The sequence below is a fragment of the Diceros bicornis genome, chromosome X (assembly GCF_020826845.1).
Source record: "Diceros bicornis minor isolate mBicDic1 chromosome X, mDicBic1.mat.cur, whole genome shotgun sequence".
Classification (NCBI taxonomy): domain Eukaryota; kingdom Metazoa; phylum Chordata; class Mammalia; order Perissodactyla; family Rhinocerotidae; genus Diceros; species Diceros bicornis.
Genome location: NC_080781.1, coordinates 60167731 through 60185400, shown reverse-complemented (window position 1 = coordinate 60185400; position 17670 = coordinate 60167731). Strand labels below are relative to the sequence as shown.

The following is a 17670-nucleotide window of genomic DNA, read 5'->3' as shown; positions in this document are numbered from 1 at the left end:
GAAATAGAAAGTGCGAATAGATTTTAACGAGATTGAGTCCATAATCAAAAATCTCTCAACAAAGAAAAGCTATGGACCATGTGGCTTCACATGTGACTTCTACCAAATATTTAAAAAAGAATTAACATCACCGCTTCCCAAACTTTTCCAAAAATTTTAAGAGGAGGTAACACTTCCTAACTCATTCTATGAAACTAGCATCACCCTGACACCGAAGCCAGACAAAGACACTATAAGAAAACTACAGGGCCGGCCCCCGTGGTTTAGCAGTTAAGTGCATGCGCTCCGCTACTGGCCGCCCGGGTTCGGATCCCGGGTGCGCACCGACGCACCGCTTCTCTGGCCATGCTGAGGCCGCATCCCACATACAGCAACTAGAAGGATGTGCAACTATGACATACAACTATCTACTGGGGCTTTGGGGAGAAAAATGGAGGAGGATTGGCAATAGATGTTAGCTCAGAGCTGGTCTTCCTCAGCAAAAAGAGGAGGATTAGCACGGATGTTAGCTCAGGGCTGATCTTCCTCACAAAAATAAATAATCTAAAAAAAAGAAAACTACAGACCAATATTGCTTATGAATATTGATGCAAAAACTCTTCAACAAAATTCTACCAACCAAATTCAGCAGCATATTAAAATGATTATACACCATGATTGAGTGGGATTTATTTCTGAAATGCAAGGACAGCTCAACACATGAAAAACAATCAATGTAATACAACACATTAAATGGATGAAGGGAAGAAAACAGTTGATCATATCAACTGTTGTGGAAAAAGTTTTTGACAAAATTGAACACACCATCATGATAAAAACACTCAAAAACCTAGGAATAGAATGAAACTACCTCACCATATAATGAGGTCATGTATGAAATACCCACAGCTAACATCCAACTCAATGGTGAAACAGTGAAAGCTTCTCCTCTAAGATCAGAAACAAGACAAAGATGCACTCTTTCACCACTTGTATTCAACCAAGTATTGGAAGTTCTAGCCAGAGCATTTAGGCAAGAATATAAATAAGTGTCATCCAAATTGAAAAGGAAGAAGTAAAATTAACTCTGAACACAGATGACATAAATCTTATATGTAGAAAACTCTAAATATTCCACAAAAAACATTTAGAACTAATAAACAAATTCAACAAAGTTGCAGGATGCAAAATAAACACACAATATCACTTGCCTTTCTATTCACTAACAATGATCTCTTAGAAATAATAATTAAGAAAACAATTCCATGTACAATAGCATCAAAAAGAATAAAATACTTAAAGAAAACTTAACAAAGGAGGTAAAAGACTTGCACACTGAAAACTACAAAACATTGCTGATGGAAATTAAAGAAGACATAAATAAATGAAAAGACTTCCCATGATCATGGATTGTAAGACCTTATGTTGTTAAGATGTCAGTACTACCCAAAGCAATCTACAGATTAAATGCAATCCCCATGAAATTCCCATTGATGTTTTTTGAAGACATAGAAAAATCTATTCTAAAATTCATATGGAATCTCAAGGGACTTTGAATTGCCAAAAAAATCTTTAAAATGAAGGAAAATTTGGAGGATTCCCACGTCCTGATTTAAAAAATTACGCCAAAGCAAGCGACAGTAATCAAAACAGTGTAGTTTTGGCATAAAGATGACGTACAGACCAACAGAATAGAGTAGAGAATCAAAAAATAAACTCATATATATGGCCAAACAATTTTTGACAGGGGTGAGAGAAACATTCAGTGAAGAAAGGACAGTTTTTCCAACAAATTGTGCTGTGAAAACTGGACATCTACACGCAAGTGAATGACACTGGACCCTTCTTCCACACTTTATACAAAAAGTAAGTCAAAATGGATCAAAGACCTAAATATAAGAGCAAAACCATAAAAATCTTAGAAGAAAATATAGGGGAAGATCTTCATAATATTGGATTTGGCAACAATTTCTTGGATATGACATCAAAAGCCCAGGCAACAAGAGAAAAAAATAGATAAAATAGACTTCATCAAAATTAAAAACTTTTTTCCATCAAAGAACACTATCAGCAGAGTGAAAAGACACCCCACAGAATGGGAGAAAAATATTTGAAAATATTATATCTGATAAGGGATTAATATCCAGAATAAATGAAGAACCCCTATAAGTCAAAAACAAAAAAACTACCCAATGTGATGTAAAAATAGGTAAAGGACTTGAATAGATATTTTCCAAAGAAGATACATAAATAGGCAATAAACACATGAAAACACGCTCAACGTCACTAATCATTCAGAAAATGAAAATCAAAATCACAATGAGATATCACCACACACCCATTATGATAACTATTATTTTAAAAGAGAAAAAATAATAAGTGTTGGCAAGTATGTGAATAAATTGGAGCTCTGTGCACTGCTGGTGGAAATGTAAAATGGTGCAGCCACTGTGAAAAATACTATGACAGTTCTTCAAAAAATTAAACATAGAATTACCATATGACCCAGAAGTTCCCCTTCTGGCTATACACATCAAACAATTTAAATCAGAGACTTGAACAAATATTTGTACACCCATTTCCTTAGCAGCATTATTCACAAAAGTCAAAAGTTGGAAACAAGCCAAATGGTCATCAATGGATAAATGGATAAACAAAATGTGGTATATACATACGATGGAATATTATTCATTGACATTCTGACACATGCTACAACATGAATGAACCTTGAAGACATTATGCTAAGTGGGATAGGCCAGACACAAAAGGACAAATATTGTACGATTCCACTTATATGAGATACCTCGGTACCTAGAAGAGTCAAATTCATCGAGTCAGAAAGTATAATAGTGGTTACCAGGGATGGGGGAGAAGGAAATAAGGAGTTATTGTTTAATGGATATAGAGTTTCAGTTTGGGAAGATGAAAAGATTTTTGAGAAGGATAGTGGTGGTTGCACAACAATGTGTATGTACTTAATGCCACTGAATTATGCACTTAAAATGGTTAAAATGGTAAATTTTATGGTATGTATACTTTACCACAATTTTTAAAAAAGCTGCAGTGATGGGGAGAGGGAGAGATGGAGAGATAAGAAGAAGGCAAAGTAGGAGAAGGGGAGAAGTAGGAGAGGTGAAGGAGAAAGAGGAAAAATTTCCACACAGTTTTCTGAAATTATTTTGCTAATATAACCTTGTCTGAATTCAAGGACATTCTGAAGCATCTTCCCTGTTTTATTTAGGACACATTATGGCAAAATGGATTAAATTCTAAACAATAGAACATTTAAATCATGTCATTCAATAAACATTCAGCATCTATCAGGCACAGTGTTAGGTGCTGGAGACAGGCCTCACTCTTGAAATGCTCAAGAGCATGGACAGGGGTTGGGAATGACAGGCATAAAATCAAATAATTACAATAGTATGATCTGTGTTGTAATAGGAAAGTATGTGGTAGGAGGAGCTCAAGAAATTCTGCCTGGGGAAAAATTTGTTTTGCTTGGGTGCTTGTGGGCAGGCTGGGAGGTGGGGAAATGGACACCATCAATTAGAAATAGCTTTACCTTTGATATAGTTCATAAAAAATTAATAGGAAAAGAAAGAGCAAGGGCATTTTAGCCAGAGGGAATAGGGCACGTGTGCGAATGTTCTTAGACTTAAAGAGCAATGCCTGTTTGGGAAACATGTCATAGCCAGTAACAACTAGTTACACGTGTGGGAGTTATAAATGTAGGTTTGGGTCAGATTCTGAAAGGCTTTGATTGTGACTAAGGAGCTTAGATTTTAGGAAGGCAATCAGAGGTTTTTAAGAAGGCAGTGATGTGATCAAATATGCATTTTAGGAAGATTATAATAGCTATCCCTACTTATGGAGTGCATGTTTCCACCAAGTTCGTAATAAATAACATCACAACAACCTGCACTGGGGCAGATATTATTGAACCCATTTGACAGATGAGGAAGTCGAGGCTCAGTCAAGGCAGGAAAAGGATCTTGCCCAAGTTCTCACAGCTTAGTAAGTGGCTGAGCTGGAATTCAAATCTGGGTCTACAAACTCCAAAATGCATGCTCTTAAACAACGTGTCATGCTGCTTTCACTGTGGGGACTAGAAAGGGAAACAAAGTCAGAAACACAGACGGCTTTTGTAATAATCCAGGTTAAAAGTGATGTGAGTCTGAACCAAGGCAGTTGGTACCTTCATTTTTACCAAGCATGCCCTATAGACATACATCCAAGTTAAACTTCAGTAAATTTGAGGGCTTCTGGTTCTGCCCTGATGGACCAGCTACATTCCACTCAGATCCTTCCTCTCACAACTGAAAAACACTGAACATAACAAGACAAACTACCATAGGAAGACTCTGAATGGTATGAAGAGGAAGAAAGGCTACCTAGGGACCTTAAGACTTGAGGAATATACTGGGATAAGTTTCCTGGATTTCCTTTTAAACTCCTATATATCCTAGATAGGACACTGGAGAAGCCTCCAATTCATAACTGCCAAAGACAGGCACAGACAGAGAAATGCTGTGAAAAACCCTGTTTGCTCGGGCAAAAAAAAAAAAAGAAAACTGGAAAGGTGGCTTAACAACAAAAAATCTTTTCAGCAATGTGTCCTATTCCGTCCAAATACCACCAGAAAATCTTCACCCTATCCCCACAAGGACAAAAAGGGAACTGATCTTCCATCCTATTCCCCACTCCCCTCCACCATGTAGAATCAGTCCTCACTTTTTTTTTAATTGAGACATAAATGACACATAATATTATATTAGTTTAAGGTGTACAACACAATGATTTGATATTTGTGTGTGTTGCAAAATGATCACCACAATAATTCTAGTTCACATCCATCACCATACTGATAGAATTTATTTTTGTGATTAGAACTTTTAAGATGTATTCTATTAGCAATTTTTAAATATGAAATACAGTATTATTAACTATTACAGTATTATTAACCACGCCGAATATTACATCCCCATGACTTGGTTATTTTATAACTTGAAGTTTGTACCTTTTGACTCCCGTCACCCATTTTGCCCCCCGTCACCCATTTTGCCCACTCCCAACCCTCCAACACTGGCACCATCAATCTGTTCTCTGTATCTATAAGGTTGTTTTTTTTTTAGATTCCACATATAAGTGAGATCATATAATATTTGTCTTTCTCTGTCTGACTGATTTCACTTAGCATAATGCCCTCAAGGTCCATCCATGTTATCACAAGTGGTAAGATTTAATTGTTTTTTATGGCTGAATAATATTCCATTATGTATATATTCCACATTTTCTTTATCCATGCCTCCATTTATGGACACTTAGGTTGTTTTCATATTTGAGCTATGGTAAATAATGCTGCACTGAACAAGGGGGTTCATATATCTTTTCAAGTTAGTGGTTTTATTTTCTTTGGATAAAACCCAGAAGTGAAATTGCTGGATTATGGGTAGTTCTATTTTTATTTTTTGAGGAAACTCCATACTGCTTTCCATAGTGGCAGCACCAATTTACCTACCAACCAACAGTGCTCAAGGGTTCCCTTTGTATCCGCATCCTCACCAACACTTGTTATTTCTTGCCTTTTTGATAGTAGCCATCCTAACAGGTGTGAGGTGATATCTCATTGTGGTTTTGATTTGTATTTCCCTGATGATTAGTAATGTTGAGCAGCTCCTCATGTACCTGTTGGCCATGTGTATGTCTTCTTTGGAAAAATGTCTATTCAGATTTTCTGCCCATTTTTCAATTGGATTATTTGCTTCTTTGCTATAGAGTTGTATGTGTTTTTCATATATTGTAGATATTAACCCCTTATCAGATATATGATTTGCAAGTATTGTCTCCCATTCAGTAGGTTGCCTTTTTATTTTGTTGATGGTTTCTTTTGCTGTGCAGAAGCTTTTTATTTTTATGTAGTCTCACTTGTTTATTTTTGCTTTTGTTGCCCTAGCCTGAGGAGACTGGTCCAAAAAAGCATTGCCATGATTTAGGTCAAGAACCTCACTGTCTTTGTTTTCTTCTAGGAGTTTTATGGTTCAAGGTCTTAATCCACTTTGAATTTATTTTTGCATATGGTGTAAGAGATTGGCACAGCTTCATTCTTTTGCATGTAGCTGTCCAGTTTTCCCAATTCCACTTGTTGAAGAGACTGTCCTTACCACAATGTATATTCTTGCCTCCTTTGTTGTAAATTTATTGATCATATATGCATGGGTATATTCTCTTCCATTGATTTCTGTGTCTGTTTTAGTGCCAATACCATACCATTTTAGTTACTATAGCTTTGTAGTATAGTTTGAAATCAGAGAATGTTATGCCTCTAGCTTTTTTCATCTTTCTTAAGATTGCTTTGGCTATTAAGGGTGTTTTGTGATTCCATAAAATTTTAGAATTATTTGTTCTAGTTCTGTGAAAATTGCCAATGGAATTTTTGTGGGGATTGCATTGAATCTGTAGATTGCTTTGGGTAGTACAGACATTTTAACTATATTAATTCTTCCACTTCATGAGCACGGAATATCTTCCCCTTTATGTGTGTCTTCTTCAATTTCTATCATCAATGTTTTATAGTTTTCAGTATATGGGTCTTTCATCTCCTTGGTTAAATTTATTTCTAGGTATTTCTTTCTTTTTGATACATGTGAAAACAGGATTGCTTTCTTACTTTCTCTTTCTGATAGCTTGTTATTAGTGTATGGAAATGCAACAAATTTTTGTATATTGATTCTGTATCCTGCAACTTTACTGAATTCATTTGTTAGTTCTAACAGTTTTTTGGTGGAGTCTTTAGGTTTTTCTATGTGTAATATCATGACATCTGCAAATAGTGACAGTTTTACTTCTTTCTTTCTGATTTGGATGTCTTTTTTCCTTTTCTTGCCTAATTGCTCTTAGGACTTCCAATACTATGTTGAATAAAGTGGCAAGAGTTGTCAATCTTGTCTTGTTCCTGATATTAGAGGAAAACTTGCAGCTTTCGCCATTGAGCATGATGTTATCTGTGGGTTTGTCATATGTGGTCTTTATTACGTTGAGGTACGTTCCTTCTATACCCACTTTGTTGAAAGTTTTTATAATAAATGGATGATCAATTCTGTCAAATGATGTTTCTGCAGCTATTGAGATGACCATATGATTTTTATCCTTCATTTTGTTAATGGGGTGTATTTCATTGATTGATTTGTGGATGTTGAACCATCCTTGAATCCCCAGAAAAAATCCCACTTAATCATGGTGTATGATGCTTTTAATGTATTGTTGAATTTGTTTTGTTAATATTTTGTTGAGGATTTTTGTGTCCATGTTCATCAGTGATATTCACCTATAATTTTCATTTATTTTTGTGTCTTTATCTAGTTTTGGCATCAGGGTAATCCTGGCCTCATAAAATAATCTTGGACGTATTTTTTTCTCTTCAAATTATTGAAGAGTTTGGGAAGGATTGATACTAATTCTTCTTTGAATATTTGGTAGAATTTACCTGTGAAGCCATATGTTCTTGGACTTTTGTTTGTTGGGAGGTTTTTAATTACTGATTCAACCTCCTTACTAATAATTGATCTATTCAGATTTTCTATTTCTTCATGATTCAGTATTGGAAGGCTGTGTATTCCTAGAATTTATCCATTTCTTCTAGGTTTTCCAATTTTTTGGCATATAATTGTTCATAGTAGCCTCCTACAATACTTTTTATTTCTGTGGTATCAGTTGTAACATCTCCTCTTTCATTTCTGATTTTATTTATTTGAATCATCCCTCTTTTTTTTCTTGGTGAGACTAGTTGAAGGTTTGTCAATTTTGATTATCTTTTTACAGAACTAGTTCTTAGTTTCATTGATCAGTTCTATTATCTTTTTAGACTGTATATGATTTATTTCCACTCTAATCTCTGTTATTCCCTAACTTATACTAACTTTTGGCTTCTTTTGTTCTTCTTTTTCTAGTTTCTTGAAGTTTAAAGTTAGGTTGTTTATTTGAGATTTTTCTTGTTTCTTGAGGTAGGCATGTATCTCTACAAACTTCCCTCTTAGAACTGCTTTTGCTGTGTCCATAGCTTTTGGAAAGTTGTGTTTCTAGTTCCATTTGTTTCAAGGTATTTTTTTAATTTTCTCTTTGATTTCTTCATTGACCCATTGGTTGTTTAGTAGCATGTTGTTTAGTCTCCATCTGTTTTTGTTCTTTCAATTTTCTTCTTGTAGTTGATTTCTAGTTTCATACCACTGTTGTTGGAAAAGATGTTTGATATGATTTCAATCTTCTTGAATTTATTGAAACTTTTTTTGTGGCCTAAAATGTGATCTATCCTGGGGAGTTTTTTATGTGCACTTGAAAAAAAATGTGTATTATGCAGTTTTTGGATGGAATGTTCTATATATATCTATTAAGTCCATCGGGTGTCACCTGACATTTAAGGTAAATGTTTCCTTATTGATTTCCTGTCTAGATGATCTATTCATTGAAGTAAGTAGGGTGTTAAAGTCCCATACTATTACTGTATTGCTATCTTTTTCTCATTTTTATTTCTATTAATATTTGCTTCCTATATTTAGGTGCTCCTATGTTGGGTGCATAAATATTTATAAATGTTATATCCTCTTGTTGGATTGACCCCTGTATCATTATGTAATGACCTTCTTTGTCTCTTATGACTGTCTTTGTTTTAAAGTCTATTTTGTCTAACTACCACAGCTTTCTTTTAGTTTCCATTTGCATGAAATTAGAGTATCATTCTCCATCCCTTCATTTTCAGTTTGTGCATGTCTTTACATCTGAAGTGATTCTCTTACAGGGAGCATATAGATGGGTCTTTTTTTTTTTATTCATTCAGCCACTCTAAGTCTTTTGATTGGAGAATCTCGTCCATTTTCATTTAAAATAATTATTGATAGGTATGTACTTATTGCCATTTGGTTATTTTTTTTCTGATGTTTGTATTTCCTTTGTTCATTTCTTCTTCTCTTCCTCGCTTCCTTTGTGATTTGATGATTTTTCTGTATTGAGATGCTTACATTACTTTCCTTTTGTCTTTTGTGTATCTACTATAGATTTTGCTGTGTGATTACCATGAGTCTTACATAAAACAACTTATATTTATAACAGTCTATTTTAAATTGATAACAACTTAAGTTTAAATGCATTCTAAAGCACTACATATTTACACACCCTTCAATGTTTTATGTTATTTATGTCACAATTTACTTCTTTTTATCTTATGTATCCACAAATTATTGTAGTTATAACTACAATAATTTTTACTAATTTGCCTTTTAACCTTCATACTAGCTTTTTAAGTGATCAAGCCACCAGCTTTACAAAGTAGATTATTTTGAATTTTACCTAATATTTACTTTTACCCATGAGATTTATGATTTCATATATTTTCCTGTTATTAATTAGTGCCCTTTCATCTCACCTTAAAGAGTCCCCTTTCACATTTCTTGTAAGGTCAATCTAGTGGTGCTTGTCTAGAAAAGTTTTTATCTTTCCATCAATTGTGAAGGACAACATTGCTGGGTAGAGTATTCTTAGTTATCAGGCTTTTTTTCATCACTTTGAATATACGGTGCCTCTCTCTTCTGGCCTGCAAAGTTTCTGCTGAAAAATTTGCTGATAGTCTTATGAGAGTTACCTTGTATATAACAAGTTGTTTGTCTCTTGCTGCTTTTAAGATTATTTCCTTATCTTTTAACTTTTCACATTTTAATTATAATATGTCTTGGTGTGAGTCTCTTTGGGTTTAATATTTGGAGCTCTCTGGACTTCCTGGATCTGGATGATTGTTTCCTTCTCCTTTTAGGGAAGTTTCCAGCCATTATTTCTTCAAATGAGTTTTTTCTCCTTTTTCTCTCTTCTCATTCTGGGATTCATAGTGTGAATGTTGGCCTGCTTGATGTTTTCACATAAGCTTCATAAGCTCTCTTTACTCTATTTCATTCTTTTTGCTGCTCTGATTAGATGAGTTCTACTGCTCTGTTTTTGAGTTCACTGGTCCTTTATTCTGCTTCATTTAGTCTGCTGTTGAATTCCTATATTGTATATTTAAGTGCAGTTATTGCATTCTTCCGCTATGTGGCTTCTACTTGGTACTTTCTTATATTTTCTATCTCTTTGTTGAAATTCTCACTTTGTTTATCCATTCTTCTCCTGAGTTTGCTGAGCATCTTTATGACTATTACTTTCAACTCTTTATCAGGTAAATTACTTATTTCCACTTCATTAAAGTTTTTTTCTGAGGTTTCTATGTTATTCTATTGTTTGAAACATATTCATTTGTTTCTTCATTTTCCTTTACTCTCTGTGTTGGTTTCTATGCATTAGATAAAAGAGCCACATCTCCCAGTCTTGAAGGAGTGGCCTCATGTAGGTGATGAACATTATCATTCAATCTTGCCCTAGTTCTTTGTTGTCTCTCAAATCTTTGTGATTTTCAAAGAGCCTACTTTATTCTTAGTGACTCCCAGTAGTTGAGGGTGTGCCAAGACCCATCAGTGTCCCAAGTGGAGGATCTTAGAATCTTGATTCAGGATGATTGAAAGCTGTACCTTCAGGCAGCAGTTTTTAAAGTATGCAAATATACTTCTTTCAAGGTAAGAGTTGGAGATGGTGTTTCTGTATGCTCCCTCTGCACTGAGTCCTGAAGTGATAGTCAGTTAAGAACTGTTTCTTTGTTTGCTACTGTCCTATTGAATCCATGATCACAAGTCCTGTTGGCCACCAGAGTCAGGATATCAAGGGATGTGTCCTCTGGGTGGCAGCCACAAAAGCTGGGGCACCAGATGTGTACACAAGCTCCTTTCTTGGAGATACCAGTGCTGTGGGGTAGGACAGAGGGAGAGCACAAATATGGTGCCTACCAGCCTACCGAGTCTCTGAAGAGGATTGTAGTCAGCCCCTAGAAGTGTGTTTAATTAGAAGCCTGCCCCTGAGGCTGCAGCTATGAAGATAAGCTAATAGGCCTTTTTCACAGAAGGATTGGGTGTTTCAGTCAGTTGCCTCTCTGTTGTGCCTTGGGGGTATAGCTGGTTAAGAACTCTTTCTCTGTTTGTTACAGTACTATGGGACCTGCAAGCATAAGCCCCACTTGCCCCCAGAGCCACACAATCAAGAAGTGTGTCCTGGGTGGCAGCTGCTAAAATCAGGGTGCCAAGTGAGTGTATAAGCTCCTTTCTAGGATATCCTGGCCTCCTGGATCAAGGCAGAGTGAGAACATAAAGATGGTGACTGTTGGCCTCTGTCTTTGAAGAGTATTTCACTATTTCCTTTGTTGTGTGTTAAATTAGATGCCTGTCCCTCAAGCTACAGCTTTAAGATAAGCAAATAGGCCTCTTTAACAGGAAGACTGGGCACTTTTCAGTCAGCTGCCTCTGCACTGGTCCCTGGCATGAGTGAGTCCACACGAGCCCTTTAAGAACTGTTTCCAAAATCACTATACCTTTTTGAGTCTTGTGAATGCAAGCACCATTAGCATTCAAAGCTAGATGTTTTGAGGGCCTATCTTTTAGGTGCAGGTCTTAAACTTTGTGTGGCCAGATGTGTGGTTCAAACCTTTCACTCCTCAGGGAGAAGCTTGGGGTTGTGAATTCCCTCCTGATTGTGAGTCATCACACTAAGGGTGAGGTTTATGGCAAGATTGTGTCTCGCCTTTTCTATCCATTTCAACGTGGGTTTATTCCCATTCGCCCAATGTGTATGAGACATTCAGCTAGTTTTTAGGTTTCTTTCAGAAGAAATTGTTCCATATGTAGCCACAGATTCAGTGTATCAATGGGACGAGGTGAGTTCAGGATCCTTCTACATCACCATCTTGAACCGGAACTTCCTCCAATCCTCACCTTCTGATTCCTCTTCTAGTTCACATTGGAGTGGCTGACTGAGAAGATTATTTTTCATCCCCTTAACAGCAGAAGTATATAGCAATGATCAGAGTCCCTTGCTGAGTAGTGTCAACAAGATCAAGAAAGAAGCTAATCTTCCATCACCCACCAGGCAGAACCAAGAGGTGTTCTGATTCTCCCTCCTGAGTAATGCCAGTGGGGCTAAGTGGGAGAGTTGAGCCTCCATTTATCACCTAGAAAAAGCAGATAGTGCTCTGATTATCATCTCAAGGTAGTCTTGTTAATGGGATTCAGTGCCAAATTGAGCCTCCATAACCACCCTGCATCAACTAGATTTAACGAGGCAATGCAAAGCAAGGCTAGTCACCTCTAGGCTTCACCTCTCACCTTTGTGTCAGTTGCACCCAATAGGAAACTTAGACTTTACCCTCTTCCAGCATCATTGAGACTGAACAAGGCAATGTGAGTTGGGGTTAGTCAACACGGCACTTTCCCCACAACCCTGATGTCAGCAAGATCAAAAGGAGAGCTGAACCTCCATACCTACTGACATTAAGGTGTATAAAAAGGTGGTGTCAGCAGGGTGGTTGACATTCTGCTTCCTCCCTTTTCTGGAGGCAGTAAGTCACAGAGGGGAGCTGAGCCTCCAATCAAACCCAGCATCAAAGAGGAGGAAAGAGGTGTTTCAGGGATAGGCAGTGGACACTCAGCTACCCTCTTCCCCTGGTGCAGTGGTCAGTAGTGAGCTGAGCTTCTGCTTCTGTCCTTCTGCAAGAAAACAGTGAAAGTTAATCACCTGCTTCTCCTTCCCATGGTGTCAGGAAGCCAAGGGAAGAGCTGATCTTATACCCCTAAATAGAGGTAAGGAGAAAGTGCAAGATGAGAAAGTGTCAGCAGATATGAAGGGGCAGTTGAATTTCCATTCTACTCACCTGTAGAAAGGCAGTGTAAGTCAATGTCCCACTTTGCCAAGGTGGTGCCAGTGAAGTTCAGCAGGAAATTGAATATACATATCTATCCACACCTTGAGCTACATCTTAATAGGGGAACTGCTGGCTGGAAAAGAAGATAAAATAGGATCAAAAGTCTCATAATATAATATCCAAACGTTCCAGGTTGCAGTAGGAAATCACTCACCATAAAAAGAATAAGGAAATTCACACCTCAAAAGAGAAAAGATAATCAACAGATGCCAACACCAAGATGAATCAGATGTTGGAATTATCAGACAAGGATTTTAAAGCAGTCATCATAAAAATGGTTCAACAAGCAATTATGAATTCTCTTCAGACAAAAGAAAAAATAGACAATCTCAGCTAATCAGTAGGAATTATAAAATGAAAATTATAGAATTTAAAAATACAATAATAGAAAATTTTTAAAAATTCGCTGGATGGGCCCCACAGGAGAGTGGAAATGACATAAGACACAATCAGAGAACTTTAGGATAGATCAGTGGAATTTACCCAATCTGATCAACAGAGAGAAATAGAGTGGAAAAAATGAAAACAGCCTCAGCTACCTTTGGGACAATAAAAAAGAGCTAGATTTTATATCATTGGTGTCCAAAAAATGGAGACAAAGAGGGACTGAAAAAGTATCTGAAGAAATAATGACTGAAAACTTTGGAAATTTGAAGAACTACATAAACCTACAGATTCAAGAAGCTGAGTGAATATTAGGTAGAATAAACTCAAAGAAATCCACACCAAGGCACATCCTAAACTTATGAAAAATAAAGACAGTTAAACATCTTGAAAGCAGCCAAAGACATGTTCTTTACACAAAGACATATTCTTTACATAGGAACACTAATTTGAATAACAGTGAATTTCACATCTGAAAGTATGGAGGCCAAAAGGAAGTAGCACAACCTTTTTCAAGTACCTAAAGATAATAACTGTCAAGCCTGATTTGTTATCTGGTAAAAATATCCTTCAAGGATGAATGGTAAATAAAGATATTTTAAGATAAAAAAATACTAAGAGAGTTTGTTGCTAAAAAACTACTCTAAAATAATGGCTAAAGAAAGCTTTTCAAACAGGAGAGGTAAGAGGATGAGATTTGAAATTTCAGAAAGGAAAGAAGAACATCAGAATAGGTTTAAAACATTGGTAATTATAATAGACTATCCTACTTTCAAGAGTTTCTTAAATCATATTTCATGGGGAAAGCAGAAAACATCACACCATCTGATGTAGTGTTCAGTGTATATAGAGGAAATGTTTAAGATGTTTTTTTTCCCAAAAGAGGAGAGGTAAAAGGACCTAAATAAAAGTAAAGTCCCTACATTTCAGTAAAAGGGGTAAAAATTTTAACAACAGACTTTGATAAGTTATTTATGTATGTTTTGATACTTGTGTAACCACTAAGAAAATTATACAAAACAATATACTCAAAAACACTATAAATATATCAAGATGTAATCCTAAAAAAAATTCAAATAACCCAGAAGAAGATAAGTAAACAGAAAAAATAAAGAGTATAAACAGAAAACAAAAACTAAAATGTCAGACTGAAGCCCTGTCACATCAATAATTACCTTAAATGTAAATGGTGTAAGTATACCAATTAAAGGCAGAGGTTTGCATAGTAAATTAAAAGTAAAACAAGATCCAACAGTATGCTTTCTACAAGAAACTCACTTGAAATACAATACAGTCATGCACAGCATAATAGTGTTTTAGTCAATGACAGATCCCATATACAACAGTGGGCCCATAAGATTAGTACTGTATAGCCTAAGTGTGTAGTAGGCTATACCATCTAGGTTTGTGTAAGAACTGTAGAGGAGAAATTTTCCTTGACACTTCTAGGTTCTTCTGGCTGGTCTAAGAATTAAATTGACATGAGACAGATTAACAGGAGAAAAACAAACAAAAGTTTAATAACATGTATATATGGGAGAAAACCCGGAAAACCAAGTAACTCATCAAAGTGGCTGAAGCCCTCATCAGCTAAAGCCATGCTCAGCTAAAGAAAAAGATGTTGGGGGTGGTGAGAGTCAGGGACTTCAAAGGGAAGAAAGTAGGTAAAAAGGAGAAAACATTTGGAAAACAAGTGTTTGGCCACACAGAAACAGAAGAACATAGAAGGAAGCCCAACAAACAGGCTTTTCCAGATTCCTCCCTGTTTACTATCTAGTTCATGTTATGCTAAGGGGACAGCTCACTTCTTTAGACAAGTTTTTGTAATCTGAATTATTTTAAGCAGTTAAGGGGGAGATAACACAAAAATTTTTATGATCCTTTTGTTTTTTTTAAATAATAAGCCTAAAATAATACTTATGCTAAAGGGACACATTTTGGGGTGGCAAATTTTCATCCCTTTCAATACACTCTATGATATTCACAGAATGATGAAACCACTAATGACATATTTCTCAAAACGCATCCCTGTCATTAAGCAAAGCATGACTATATAGGTAGTTTGCACATAAGAGGATGGAAAAAGAGATACAAGGCAAATATTAATCTTGATAAGTAGGAGTGGCTATATTAATATCAAATAAAAGAGTCTGCAGAGCAAAGAAAATTTGAGACAAAGAGGGGCGTTGCATAAGTATGAAACAATTAATCTACAAGGAAGACATAACACTTCTAAATGTGTATGTACCAAATAGGAGAAGCAACAGAGCCCCAAAGTAAATGAAGCAAACTGATAGACCTGAAAGGAAAAATAGATAAATTCAAAATTATAGTTGGAGACGTCAACAACACACACTTAACAATTGATAACACTACTACACAGAAAATCAGCAAATATATAAAAAAATTAGAACACAATTGACCAATAGGATCTAATTACATATGTAGAACATTCCACCTAATAACAGTAGAATGTTAATTTTTTTAAAGCATCCATAGAACATAATATATACCAAATACCGAGCTGTAAGATAAATCTCAAAAAATGTAAAAGATTGGACATCATACAGAGTATGTTCTCTGACCACAATGGAATTAAATAGAAATCAAAACCTAATTTAACAATACACTGAAAGTATCATACGCAATGATCAAGTGGGATCTAGTCCAGGGATGTAAGGATAGTTCAAAATCCCCAAATCAACCAATGTGATACATCACATTAACAAAATAAAAAATAAAAATCATATGATCATCTCAATATGTGCAGAAAAAGCATTTGATAAAATTCCACATACATTTATGATATAAATTCTCAACAAGTGTGGAAGGAGGGAACATACCTCAACATAATAGAGGTCATATATGACAAGGGCACAGCTAACATCATACTCAATGATGAAAAGCTGAAAGCTTTTTCTCTAAGATCAGGAAGAGGATAAGGATTCCCAATCTCTCCACTTTTATTCAGCATAGTATTAGAAGTCATAGCCAGAGCAATTAGGCAAGAAAAAGAAATAAAATCATCCAAATTGGAAAGGAAGAAGCAAAACTGTAACTATTTGCAGATGACTTGATATTTGTAGAGGAGGAAGAGAATTCCTCTATGCTCTAGATCTTTCTGCTGAGCTATGAATTAAATTGACATGAGACAGAATAACTGGAGAAAAATCAATCAAAGCTTTATAACACATATACATGGGAGAAACCCAGGAAAACTGAGTAACTCACAGAATGGCCAAAGCTGCCACCTTAAACAGCATCTTTAGCTAAAGACAAAGGAGGATGCTGGGGGTGGGAGAACTCAGTTATGGGAGATTACCAGAAAAGCACAGTAAACAAGAGTAAGGTTATTATGTAGGTTTAAGTCTTTATCTTCCACATTGATAAGAGTTCTTAGAGATAAGGTCATCCCCCTCCTCCTGGTACAGAGAGGGAGATATCTTTACAAATGGAGATTTCCCTTACAAATGTAAATGTCTCTTTAAAAGGGTAACTTCCACTTGGTTTTCAGAGCTTGTCCCATGTCTGAAGTTTTTTTAAAAAAAAATAACCAGCCAAAAATAGTCCTCAGGCCAGAGACACATCTTGGTGTGGCCAATTCTCATCCCTCACAGTAAAAAGTTTCATAGTCCTTTGAAACTTTTATAAGTTTCATAGTCCAAAAGGTGGGTTGGTAGATTGTTACATCTCATTGATCACATTTCTTAGTCTTGATGATACATCAGTCCAGTTAAATTCATTGTAAAAGGTGGTGATGCAGGTGGGCTCCCAAAGCTGAGCCTATATTGTGGAAGCAAGCAATCAGGTATTTAATAGGAAGTATTTCTAAGGAAACAAACAGAAGAAGGTTAACACTTGGAGCAAATTAAATTGTAAATCAGTTTCTGAGCTCAGGAGACAGCCAGTCAAGAGGATTTTTAGATGTCAGGGTCAAAGCATTTTTTTCAGCTTGAAATGTCTCTGATGATGTGATCAAGTGTTCAGGCATCCTTTTGAGTGGCTTACACAACAACAAGCATGCTATTCTGGTGATCTCTCTTAAGTTTATATCAAGTTGTCCAGTTTCACTTTGCCAGGCTTTAGGAACCAGGGTCGTTTCTGTTCTTAATGATTTCAAATGCAAATGATGGAAAAAAATTGAAAACGTTAGCTTAGAGATTTATAGCCAGATATTTTAGGAGACTAGATGAATTCAGGATCCAGTCCAGTTTACAGGTAGGGAACAAAAACGTCAAAGACAATTAACAGAACTACAATGTAATATCCACAAATGTATATTAAAGTTTCTACTGAAACATATTTTTTCTCTCTAAAATCACCCTCATTTTTACCAAAGATAGCCAAATTAAGACAAACTGGTTTGTAATATAAGCTTAGTTTCAATAAATTTTGCCAATTATTTACATAAGTACAGCAAGAATAGAAATTGATCATACAGGCTCCTTTAAATCTGCTTTGCTGTAACTTGTTATAAGGAATCT

At 35.8% G+C, this 17670-nt stretch overlaps 1 protein-coding gene across 2 annotated transcripts in view; it reads right to left on the bottom strand.

The window, feature by feature from the left end:
• Window positions 1-5025: 5025 nt before the first annotated feature.
• The window catches only part of LOC131401076 (uncharacterized), a 166354-nt gene continuing 153709 nt past the window's right edge, over window positions 5026-17670 (bottom strand). The window contains exons 7-8 of one of the 2 annotated variants that reach the window (XR_009217538.1): window positions 12752-12875; window positions 5026-12052 (exon numbers count right to left, since the gene is read on the bottom strand). The gene's annotated coding sequence lies outside the window, so the exon portion shown is untranslated. Of the gene's footprint in view, window positions 12053-12369; window positions 12588-12751; window positions 12876-17670 lie in introns of those variants that run through there. The other variant, XR_009217540.1, reaches the window with a different exon arrangement.